Source organism: Accipiter gentilis, chromosome 7 (genome assembly GCF_929443795.1).
Source record: "Accipiter gentilis chromosome 7, bAccGen1.1, whole genome shotgun sequence".
Lineage (NCBI taxonomy): Eukaryota > Metazoa > Chordata > Aves > Accipitriformes > Accipitridae > Astur > Astur gentilis.
In genome coordinates this window covers 38,251,839-38,264,074 of record NC_064886.1, presented here as the reverse complement: position 1 = coordinate 38,264,074, position 12,236 = coordinate 38,251,839, and the positions used below count along the sequence as shown (strand labels likewise).

The following is a 12,236-nucleotide window of genomic DNA, read 5'->3' as shown; positions in this document are numbered from 1 at the left end:
TCAACTCCTTATACTCATGTATCAGTATAAACCCTGACATATAGCTCACCTTTTTCCTGCACACACCTGAGATTGCTCTGTATTATCTCTGGCTTGGAGGAACGGAGGTGTAAGTATTGCAAAGTTAGGCAGAATTCCAGGCTGATGTGTAAGATGCTATGCTTTTCATGGGGGTGAAATAGTAGGACATAAGTCTGCAATCCAGACTATGACAATTTCCAGTGATTTAAGGATACGAGATGAATCAGATCAGTCACAGCTCCAATTTTGGAGGAATGTGCAGGAATATATCTTCTCACATTAACATCCCCTGACTGTGATCAGTCTTTATCACCCATGCCTCGACCTGAATGATGGACAATGGACTGCATCTGTTTCTACTTTACTAATTTGATATACCTAAGGAAACTACTCTTGCAGGAACTTTAAAGATGACAAATAGCACCAATTATATTCTCTAATACAATTGATTTCTGCGTACCCATGTGTATGTTTCTGATTCTGTACAATTCTACTGCCAGCCCCATAAGAAGGGATTTTATGATGGTCTCAAAACTTTCTTTCCCAAGACTGTGCATAAACACACTGCAAAGCCATATATATAGGCGGATACTCCAGAACTGTTGATACGAGTAAATAAGGTTAACTATATGCAGATCCAAAATGTTACCCATTTGTACAACAATGGGTCAAATAAATGTAGAAAAACCTCTTTTTAGTTCTTGTCTTTTCTGGTTTTGTGTGTCCCCATGTGCAACCTATTTTGCAGTGGGCACTGAAGGCAAATCTGCTCTTTTGCTACTGCACCCACAGCAAAGGCATTAGGAGATCTTTCATGGAAAAAAAAGCTGTGTTCATACAATATCTAATAATACAGTGTAAAAGACAGCACATTTTAAAATTAACCAAAGCAGATACCTTTTCACCCTATTGAAAAGTCACCTCTGGAACTCACTGGCACAGTAGCATAGCCTTAGGTAGGGATAGTTACACGGGTTTGTATTATAATAATAAGGTTTATAATTCAGGATTTTAAAAAGGACATAAACCTTGCTGTTTCATTCAGGAAGCCAGTACCTGGTTAGGCTCTGAAGAAATGCCTGTACAAGTAGGTTATTCCATCAGCTCGGTGCAGCAGGTATTTTTCACCTTGCTCCAGAGAAGGGTGGGAGGATCTAGTAACTGATGAAGACAGGATACCAGACAAGATGGAGCATTGGCTTGATTCCATATGATAATTTCAGTGTAATTGTTTTGCCTTTAGGCTGCTGTATCTGATTAGACCAGTCTCTAGCTGATCCAAGGTTAGGAGAATGCAAAACCACTGTAGTGTTGTGCTAAACACAATGCAGCCAGACCAAATAATCTGGGTCAGTTGTCCATGCAGATCTGCAGATAGAGGCACGCATGCAGTTTTGAATGAGGAACGTAACATACAGTAGCTCCAAATTTGGGAGGAGAATTAGTAATTTGCTTAGATAAAAGTTGTGGTCTCTACAGTAGCCTGGGTAATCATATAAATAAATATAAAAGTCCCTTTTAGAGCAGCGTTCTTTTAATACTAATTGGATGCAAAAATCTTATCACATTAGTAACCTTCATACCTTTATAATAAGTCTTTTATTGTATTAGCCAGCTTGGTTTTCACTAATATGATACGAAAGACTTGCTAATATATTAGGAAAGTCACTAACACTATTAATTTACTAGATAAATTACTTCTCTATCTTGGAACTTTAAATGAAATGGAATTCACTAATCCTAATTGGTTTGCCTTCTACCAGAATTATTTCCCATTAGTTCAGCATGTTTTCTTTTCTCATACTTGAACAGAAGAGATTTCTTAAACTCAAAGCCTTGGGGTACAGTATATGGGTTTATTAATTATCAGGTATTCATTCAAGGGGGTTAATTAAGCAATAACTTTCCATTGACTGGAATATACAAAGGAATAAAAGGCTTGACTTGTCCTGCTGATTAAAGCACTGAGGCCATTGTGTCATCATTTTGCTCCATTTGGTTGTGGGGGAATAAAGATTTTCCACTATTTAACATAATTGGCCAAGAGCTGGGAGACCCCGTTCCTTATGTAGAGGAAGTTTGTTGATTTTTGTCCTCTCCCCGCCCATCTCTGCTTGGCGGTGAGTGCCGTGACCTTTCCTCGTGGCTGTGGACCTTGGTGCTGTTATCCATGTTTTTGTCACCTGAAGACTTGAGAACTGCAATGCAGTAAAGGGAGCTAAATCCCCTGGGAAATGAGGAGCCGGTGCAGAAGGCAAGCATCCTGCTGAATAAGCAGGGTATCTCGCTGTAAGCACATGACACCGATGCTGAGGAATTGGTACTTGGCTGCGTATTGGCTCCCAGGCAGAGTTTATGGTGTTGGCTTTGATGTTTGGGCCTAATTCAAACCTCTTTGGAATCAGTGGAAAGACTCGCCATGTACTTCAATTGATTTTGGATCAGGCTCAGTGGTCTGGGAATAGCTTGTCTATGCAAGAGACACTCTCTCTTCTCAGGGGATATTGCCTCATCGCTTGAGAGGAGCAGCATGTCAGCTGGAACGTCGTTTTTTGGGAAGGAGAGTGAGCTGCTCTCAAGTGAGGACTTGAGACTCTCGCAAGGGCTACTTTGGTCCAGGGCTCGTCCTGTAGGGACTTGAACCTGTTGGCTTCTAGGGCGTACCTTTGAGGAGCGGATCCTTTGAGGGCGTAAATGAATATATTAGAATAGGTGGAAGAGAAAGGGGTTTTTCCTAGAGCTTCCCTAGGTCCAACCGAAGTCCATGTCGTGGAACAGCCTCCCCAGGGCCACGGCAATCAGTTTTAATTAGAGCAGCCTCCAAGCATCTCTCGATTATGCTGAGGAATGGGGCTTCGCTGAGAAATTAGCTGACCCAAGCTGTGGGAGCGCAAAGGCCATCGTTGCGCAGGCCTCCCACGTACCCTCATTTGCCCTGTGTGAGTCTTCAGCCCGAGCCAGCTCTCTGCCGTCCAGCTCTGGAATCCATTTATAAAAGAAGCTTGTGGTTGTGTCTGTTTGTTGGTAAATGCATATTATATACTAGCTGGAGCTGGCTGGCTGACTGAAACTGCCGCTCGCAATCAGCCGTGCATCACTGAGTCAGCGCATCCCAAAGCCTGAGCACATCTCTGCCCAGGGGAAGCAGGGCTGGGTCCCACCACGCCCGGGAAGGTGGGGCCTCCGGGTACCGGTGCAGGAGCCCACTCGTCCCAGGCAGGGAAGGGGAAGGAGGTGGAGCCGCGAGCTGGAAAAGTGTGTGATATTAGAGTGACTGCCGAGTTTATTCTCCAACAAGCGTTAGCATGCTCTTCTTTCTTGATTCTTTTGGCGATTGTGGCAAAGCGCAGATGTTATGCAATGGTAGGACTGGTAACGCTGGCCACTGCCAACTATAGTGCCAGGAATCGTTTATAAGCTTCCCAGCAATGAGCTCTGTCAGCACATGCTTCACCTCCTGTTACCATCGCAGGCATTGCCATTGAGCCAAGCCGTGTCGCGGCTGGGAGTTCCATCAGCGAGGACTCCACCAGTCTTCTGGGAGAAGGGCTCCTTGCCCCCGTGACACCACTCCACTGTGCCCAGGCCATCCGCTGGTAGCTTTTGCAAACTAGCTCTGCAGCTCAGCCAGCGAAGCTGAAATTCCAGCATCGCCTTACCGAGAGGGACATTTTGGTAAAATGAAAAGATTTCGAAATCTCAACAAGAAAGGCTGTAAGATTGCCTTGAGTGTTTGAAATAATGTATGTATGCATATATCTAGGTATACCTGTATAACTACATGAGCCAAATGACTTGCTTTGGCTTGCTTATCATTCTGAGACATAAAACAGGTAATCTGGCTTTATTTGACACCTACGATAATCATCCAAGAAAATGAGAGGCTCTGTAATGGAGGTCTATAAACAGGTCTTGCAGGTCATTCGCACAAGCTGGCTCTGCACGCCAGGGCTCTATGGAAACGTGGCTATAAACACCGTGTTGGATCAAGAGCTTCTCTACTGACAGAAAAGACGAACGCTAAAGCTGAACAAAACTGAATAAGTCTCAGAAAATGATTCACTCTCTTAATTAATTTTCCATTTTGGTTGGTGGAATGCCCTTAGGTGGCTGCAGTGGGCTTGAATTTCTTCTTTCTGGGCAGAGTTCACCTTTGCACAAGGACTGGGAAACTCTCCTCTCCCACCCTCCATGCACTGAGGAGCCCAGGCAGGGAATATTTTCCTCTACCCAAATCATTCTGAATCACACTAATTTCTTAAGGCACAGTCACATGTGGCTCAGAGGCTTATTTAATTGCCAGTGCAGTGGTATGCTGGGAAGCCTGTAGCCTTGCTTTGTTAAGCAATGCTCCATTCCGGTCTCATAGAAAGTATCCCCAAGTGCATCAGCGCAGTTTTCTGTCACGACAGCCCCCAGTAAAAGCAATTGTACGTGTGAGCAGTCCTTCTTGCAAAGGGTGCAGCATTCTTCGGGTTCATTTCCCGGTTGCCTTCGTGCTAGGACTCTTCATTCGCCGGGTGAATCAAGCCCTCGTAAAATAAGGCAGAGCCAGCGAGCAGAGTCAGGCATGCATTCCCTAACCGTGCAGGATTCAAGTGCCCGTGGTCTGCCATCTTGTACCAGTACAGCTGGAGCAAAGTCATGCTGCAGTGCGAATGTTCGCACGCTGCTTTTATGTCAAGTTTGTCTGCTCGTTGAAGTTCAGTAGAAACAGTTTGCTTGCTTTCTTTTGAGTAATAACAAACTAAAGGCTCTGCTCCAGCCGTTGCTTCCATGATTTACAACTACATCCTTAGGCACAGTTTCCCCACCAAAATCCTTTGCTCTGGTCAGGAGACGGGACGAAAGGACTGGAAAGAGCCCCCGTGTCATGCCCCAGGCCAGGCCATCCTAGGGAGGGGATAGGCAATCCTGTGCCTTATCTCTCCCAGCTCTCCCCCTACAATATGCTTGGAGAAATGACTAAGCTGGGGAGAGGAGCTGGAGCAACACTAGGTAGGTGCGTAGGAGGTTGCCAGTGGGGTTGTGCCAGCTTACGCGGCGAGTCACCTTGACCCCGTGCTACAAAGGGAATGTAAAACTAAATTTCTTCTTTCCACTCCTTCCCCCCAAACTGCACAGCATAAAATGTATCATTTTCTTATTTTCAAATAGCATTTCTGTATGCATTATTAATGTAACTAAACCCCAAACCTTCAATTTATCACTCCCTGGACACTCGCTCTTGGAAATGTGTGTTATATCATTGTCTGTTTAGAGATGGTGTTAAGTTCTAGCTGGAAAAGAAAGGTGTGGTGTTGGGAACTGTGTCTTTCCAGAAAGGAACACCAAAGTCTTCTTTTTTTTTAGGACAGCAGTGTGTCAGGGTCTCTCCTGATCTGGGGACAGCAGGGTAATGACAGGCCATGGTCCATTTTATTCTATCTCACCAGGCAGGAGCTACAATTTGGCCGCTTTTGCCATTGTGCCTGCATTCATCAGTGATTTGACCGTTTACTCCCTTCCAGTATTTTTCCAATAAACTTCAGTTTAAACGCCAAAATGTAGCCCACTAAGAAAACATGGTTATTTTGTTCTGTCAAGCTTTCATCTGGTTAGGCCTTAAATTTCCACTGCCCTAAGGAAGACTTAGATTAGGGTGCTCCATATGGTGCCAGACATGAGAGAAGGTTTGTGTAGCTGGGGATTTTTAGCAAACCATCAGAAGCTTTAGGGTTTCGCTCTCCTCCTGAGAAAAGCTGCCGGCAGAAGAATAGGTTCTCGTAGTCAGATTGGCAGAAAAATTACTGACACCTCTAAGAAGCCAGGTAGGGACTGCAGTTTTGGCCCAGTGAGATTTTTAAAGTCAACATTCCCCTGGAAGCCATGTGAAGTCAATGGAGATATTTCCATTGATTTCAAAAGGCTTTGAGGTATATCTCATAGGGTAAAAATCTCATAGGCTCTTCAAAACCTGAGTTAGGTGGATTTGAGCAGCAGATCTGCGTTAAAGGGGAAGGGGACATCCACTCCCTTTCCCTCTGAGGAGGAGAGAAGGTGCAGAATATGAACCTGTTGGCTTAGCTGCAATGTGATGTGGCCCCAGATCAACCGCTGCCCGTTGCAGGGAGCTACAAGGGATGTGCTACCCATCCAGCCATCATCCCTCATGAGGTCTCACCAACATTTTCCCTGGGCAAGCTGTGCTGCAGTGGACCGATCAGGAGTCATCGGTGCTTTGGAGCCCATCATGATCCATGCAATGCAGGGGTGGAGGCCACAGCTTCTTGGGTCCCTTTATCCCTTCTCCCAGATGGGAAAATAGCTTTTTTTGTGGAAGGCTGAAGGATGGGAGCCGACCAGCATTAGCACGCATGCCTTGGGGAGGCCGATGTCTTCAGGCAGGACTTAGACAGGACAGTTGAGTTGAAACTGGAAGAAATTGCTCCTGAAGCACTCTGTGGTGGAGTCTAAGGTTTCATTTCTAACGTCTAGAACCTGCACTCAACTGCACTCGGGAGAAGCCGGCTGTTTAACTCCGGGTACTGCAAGCGGGGCCAGGATTTCGACTCCCATAATTAGCAGCTAACGTCAGGACTTCAGTGTGCCAGGCAGCAAAGGGGTCCCTTCTCCAAACATCTGCCCCCAGCGCCCTGCTAGGAGGAGAAAAATATGAGCACGGGGAATTAAAGTGACAGCCCCCGCGATCTGGCATATGTCACTGCCTCCGAGGCTGATTTAACTGGGCAGCAGGTAGGAAAGACAAATATTCACTAGAGGAGCTGGAGAAAATGGAGGCAAGGCAGAATGAGATAAAACCTATTAGAGAGAGTGTTTTACAGTGCAATTCCTTGGGGGGCTGGGAAAGAAGGAGAAAGCTCACCATAAATGGAAAAAGGCTTGAACTATAATTAATTTACCTTGTCTGAGCTTTTTACCACTTTTCTACCGTATTTCCATGCACGAGAAAAAAGTGCACCAAAACTCACATGTTCTGTATTTTTCAAGTGCACAACAGATACCTGTCTCACAACAGGTTAGCATGGTAGTATGTTTGCTCAGTATACGTAAGGGCTGGTGATGGTCTTGCACTTCAGCTTCAGATGAAATAATCAACCCCGACTGAAAGCGCGTTTATTGGAAAGGCAGTATGAGAAAAAAAGATGCTGCTGCTGTCTGAACTGCCTGACTCCTGCAAATAAGCAACGCAAAGGAGAGGTTTTCTTGGAAATCTGTAGGCAAGAGGCTAGGTTCCACTGCTCACACTTAGCCAAATGGATATCATCAGGAGCAGCGAAGGCAGCTTCGCTCCCAAAGCTGCTGGTCACTCAAAGTCAATCTGGAATGTGACAATCAACCTAGATTCTCTCTGGCTCATACCTTGCCAAAAAGAGGCTAGGAAATCAGACTATATTTAACATTTCTAGCACCAGCTGTAGTAGATTCCAGCTCAGTTACCTGTGTGGGTTCTGCAGGTAAAGGTACGCCTGTACCAAATGTAGTTTGTGCCTCTCATAGTGGTGTCAACAGCAGAGGAGACACTGAAAGATTTGATCAGCCTGAAGCCAGAACTCACATAAACACTTCTGGTGTGTAGAACTAAAGCAGATAAAAATGACAGGATTCCGGTGAAGGTCTGAACTGTCCCCAGGTTCAAGGACGCTTGGATCAGGGGCTGGAATTTGATAGGAAATCGGGGCTAAATTTTGCACTTTCCCCTTTGTAGTGTTGACTATACAGAAAAAAAGAAATATGTGGAAGGAAGCAAAGTATACATATACTTCTGCAGCCTAAGAGCTGGTTTCAGTACTGCATACTTTTATGTAGAACTCAATAAAATGCATTTGCAAACATAATTACAGATGCAGCAATGTTCTCTAATAATGGATTATATAAAGCATGTTATGAAATGCATTCATATCAAGTTCTTGGCAAATTATACTGCCTACTGTAACCAGGTGTTATAAAACCAATTATGGGTATATAGGAATTACCGACACAATGTATGTACCCCTTAAATAAAATACAATTTCAGGTGGTTGTAAAACGTGCTGTAGAGGGTGGTGGTGTTATTTGGAACATGCTGGAGCCAGCAGCACAGGAGGGGAAGCCGTTCTGGGGGAAAGCGTGGTGATAAATGGTGCTTCAATGCATATCGGCTGACTCTTGGCTCAAGGCCTACAGGTTGATCCAGCTGTCCTTATGTGCCACAATATTTTGTCCTGTTTTGTAGTCCTGTAAATTCCCATCAAAATATGTAGCACTTTGCTCGCCTAAGTAATGAATGAAAAATAATTAAGACCCTAGTCCTGAATTAATATCAAGCATTTATGGTGTTGCTTCAATTTGCTGGATTCCCACATGAAGGTTTTATCCGAAGCCTTTTCAGTTTCAGTGGAAATTTACTATTGAATTGGGCAATCTCTGGATAAAGTCTTGGTTTAATTTTGTCAGATTATTTCTTTAGGGCAGAAGGGATGTTATTCTGAGTTATTAGGTTGTGGATTTTGCTGTGTCATGAGAAAAACAAATGGATTTCTTATTCTACTTCCTCATCACTAAAAACAACCTCTAGTAAAAGATAAGCAGAACCAGTACAGATAAAAAGGAAGCCCCTTCCCTTTTCTCCCCGCAGTGAACCTTTACCCAAACTCTTTTTTTGTATGGTTCCTGTTGTTGTTCCTATATTTCCTAGTTCTGCCTAGGACAGGGAACACAGCCACAACCACACGGGTTCCCATCATCTTGGCTCTTTGCTATTCAGAAAAATCTTCCCCAGCCCAGTTTTTGTAACAACGGACGTTTGGGTAGTTTGAGAAAGCAAATAGTGCATGGACTATGGCTGCCACATCAGCGAACTACAGTTTCAGCTGAAACATGCAGCTGCAGAAACATATCCCTCAATATATCAGATAAAACTGTTTTGAGAATGAAGTGCACCATATAGCATGCCCAAAGCCCAGCTCTCTGGATCAAGGGACCTGGCTGCGATTGGGTGAGGTGTCCTTTGAAGCAGTTTTCCTGCATATTTTCCGATGAAGTCCAAGTAGATTATGGTGCATAACCACTCTTATGTAGACGTGAGATTGGAATACAGCAGGGACACGTGCTTAAACGCAGAAACTTAGATTTATTTCCATAAAAGCAGCCACACCGTTAATTTGCAAGTACATCTTTCCTCCAAGGACCTCAAAACACTTCACAAATATTGTTGGAGGCTCAGAATGTTCTTGCACTTGGCTAAACTTGGTCTGAGAGAGGTTAAGTGATTTACTCGAGGTTTCCCAGTAAATCAGAGGTAGAGGTAGGAAGTGAAACAGGATCATGACTGCAAATGACATCCTTTAACCTTCGGAGGTGCTACTGTGTGCAAATAAAGGCCTGACCCTGCTAGCCTCACTCATGTGAGCAGTGTCTCTGAAATTAATGGAATGACTGGCGTGAGAAAAGGGCTGCAATGTTGGCCTCTTTAGGCCTGTCCCTGTGTAGTGTTTAATATTTCCTAAGAAATACTGTTTGGCTTCACCTCGTACCAAAGCATCTAAGAGCAACAACAACAAAAACAGCAACGGAAATCTCAATTTCATTTTTTTCCTCTAGTGCATAGGAGCCAAGGTCCAAGGCGAGAACTCTCTCTGGGCAGGCGCTAAGCCACAGGGACCTGAAGACGCTTGGTGCTTCTTGGAAATGGGCTCTGACTTCTCTGGTTTTCTCCTTCACAGGAAAAGAAGAGGTTTGGTGTCACAATACGGACCTACACGTTTCTCAGCTGGTAAAAACCATAGTCCATATTTCTTCTTAGCAAACATTTGGCTCTACCCCAACTTCATCAATCACAAATACTAATGTATAAGAAGGACTGCATTAAAAATATAATGTAAAAATGTGTCCTTAATAAAAGGAAGCGAGAATTGCAAAATTCTTTCTTCTTTCTCTGCAGAAAAAAAGGTTTCTAGCTACGAGCCACCTTTTGCCTCTTTAAGTCTCTGCGCTTCTTATTCCACTTCTTTAGCAGGCTTGAAATGAATGAAGAGGTAAAAGATGAGAGAGTGACATAGGTAGTAAATTATGTAAGTTATATAAATGCATGGCAATAGCAAGCAGATTTCAATGCTAATGCGGATGGCAGAGATGTCTACCGTTAAGGAAGAAAGGAGGGAACCTGCAGCATCTGAAGAGAAATCGGCTGACTGAACTCCAGCGCCTGCTCCAGCCTGCAGAGATGGGAGACTGCCACAGACGGGAAAGTGGAAGCGACTCCTGAAACCTGCAGAAGTGACAATTCCCTGAAGCTTGAACTTCTGCAATAAAGGGAAAGAGATCATTAACTGCCAGCGAGGAGCGTTTGTGGAGGAGAGAAGAAAAAAGAAGAAAAAAAAAAAAACCTCTTTAACTCTGGAGTTTTTAAAAGTGCCCTTGTTTGTTTTCTTGGCAGAGGAGCGGAGCATTTGGCACCCATCCTTGGAAGGTGGCCCAACTGTAAAAATGCTGGGGTTGGCCCTTTCCATGCTGTTGCTAAGCGGATGGCCCAATAGCCTTCCAAACCCCACCCTGCGCTCCGGCCGGATCCAGGCTCCAGCCCGCCTGTATTAAAAGCCTCTCTTCTCCCACTTGCTAATAATAATAATTTAAAAAAAAAAAAAAAAGCCAAAGAAGTGCCAAGTTTATGCAAGCAAACCCGACCCAGCTCATGCCAAGAGCTCAGCAGAGAGGAGCTGGGGAGCACCAGCCCGTGCCCGGCTCCCGCTGCGGAGCCCCGCGGGGATGGATGGGGCTCTGCGCTGGGCTCCTGTCTGACTCGTTCTGCTCTCCCTCCTGCTCTGCTCCCACAGCCTCAAGGTATAGGGCAGAAACAAAGGGTTTTTTCTCCCCCCCCCCCCCCCCCATCCTTTTTTCTTTTTTTAATAACTTTATCAACTCCGAACCCTGGGATGATTTGTGCGTTTCATACTCTCTCTGTGCTTTTACTCTCGGTTAGAATTTGGATCCTTTCCATTTCTCAGTTAAAAACTCTTTTTTCTCCTTCTTTTTCTTTTCTTTCCCCCCAGTTGTTTGTGGTTTTGCATGAAAGGGCATTGTTAACTCTTTCACCGCCCGTTTGGAAAGGGCTGTCTTGGCTCGGCTGTTACAGGCAATTCTGGAAGAGCAGAATAAAGCGCTGGGTTTCAAAAACGCAGGCTGAAAAAAGAGGAGTAGTGATGGAGAAGATTTACATCGCAACTGCTACTGTAGGATAACCCGAGCTAGAAAAGTAGAGCGCCCATTATTTATTTACAAGAGCCCTGACTGCTTCTGCAAGGCACTAGATGAGGCCTTTCTGAGCTGGTGCTCAAAAGCGTGGGTACAGGGGGGAGAAGGGGACAAGTTTGGTAAAAGTGTGGGAGAAGGTAGGTGTCCCCCCTGCCCCGCGTGGACATTGCAGCCAGGCCACCTCAGGTTCCCTCCCTGGTTCAGTGTGTGCACGAAGCCTTGCTTTTGTGAGCAAAACAGGGAAATCTGTGGTTTTTTGCCGCCTAACTGTAAAAGGAGCAAAAGGTGCACTTTTCCACCGAGGCCATGTTAAACGCAGTGTCACACCTGCTTGTGGGTAAACAGGAGGTCCTCGACATACCAGCGATGCACATGAAGCGTGGGAAGAGCTGGGGAAATTTTCAGTGGAAGTTGTAAAAAGAGGAGGATTAATTTTCCCTATTGTCCGTCGAGATGAAAGATGGGGAAGTTGGCATCTGTCATTTAAACCTTTTTTTTCCTCTTCATCAACACTTGCAGCTGCAGAAAGTGGGTATCATCTCACTCCCATGGGGAGACTGACCCGGGTGCGCATGTGTTCACTTGTGCGGCTCGCAAGAGCCTTCCCAGCTGAAGTCCTTGAGCTTTGAGTGAATGCTAGAAACAGAGATGACTTAAATATTTGGCAGCAGTTAGGATAAGTTATCTTTTTCTTTTAAAAAAATAACATGTTATGCAAGCAGGTTTTATTATGTTTATAGGTATTTATTATTTTTTTCTGTAGATGATAAAATAATCTTGTTGGAACCAATAGGAATGTAAATCTAACATTTCGTACTGTATGTGAATTAAATGACAACATTTCTCGTATAAGTTCTAAAAGCACATTGAAAAAAACCCTTCCTATATTTGCACATCCTGTGGTAATTAACAAATGAATATTTTCCATTTTTAGTCTTTGAAAGAAATACTTTTATACTGCTTAAAACAAGTGCACATTTTTC

The 12,236-nt window shown here is 44.5% G+C and overlaps 1 long non-coding RNA gene across 1 annotated transcript in view; it reads left to right on the top strand.

Annotated features, from left to right (window-relative positions):
* Positions 1–9,889, top strand: part of LOC126040833 (uncharacterized) — a 132,961-nt gene extending 123,072 nt beyond the window's left edge. Inside the window, exon 4 of the long non-coding RNA XR_007506722.1 lies at positions 9,604–9,889. This is a non-coding gene — a long non-coding RNA (uncharacterized LOC126040833). The remainder of the gene's footprint in view (positions 1–9,603) is intronic.
* The last annotated feature ends 2,347 nt before the right edge of the window (positions 9,890–12,236 follow it).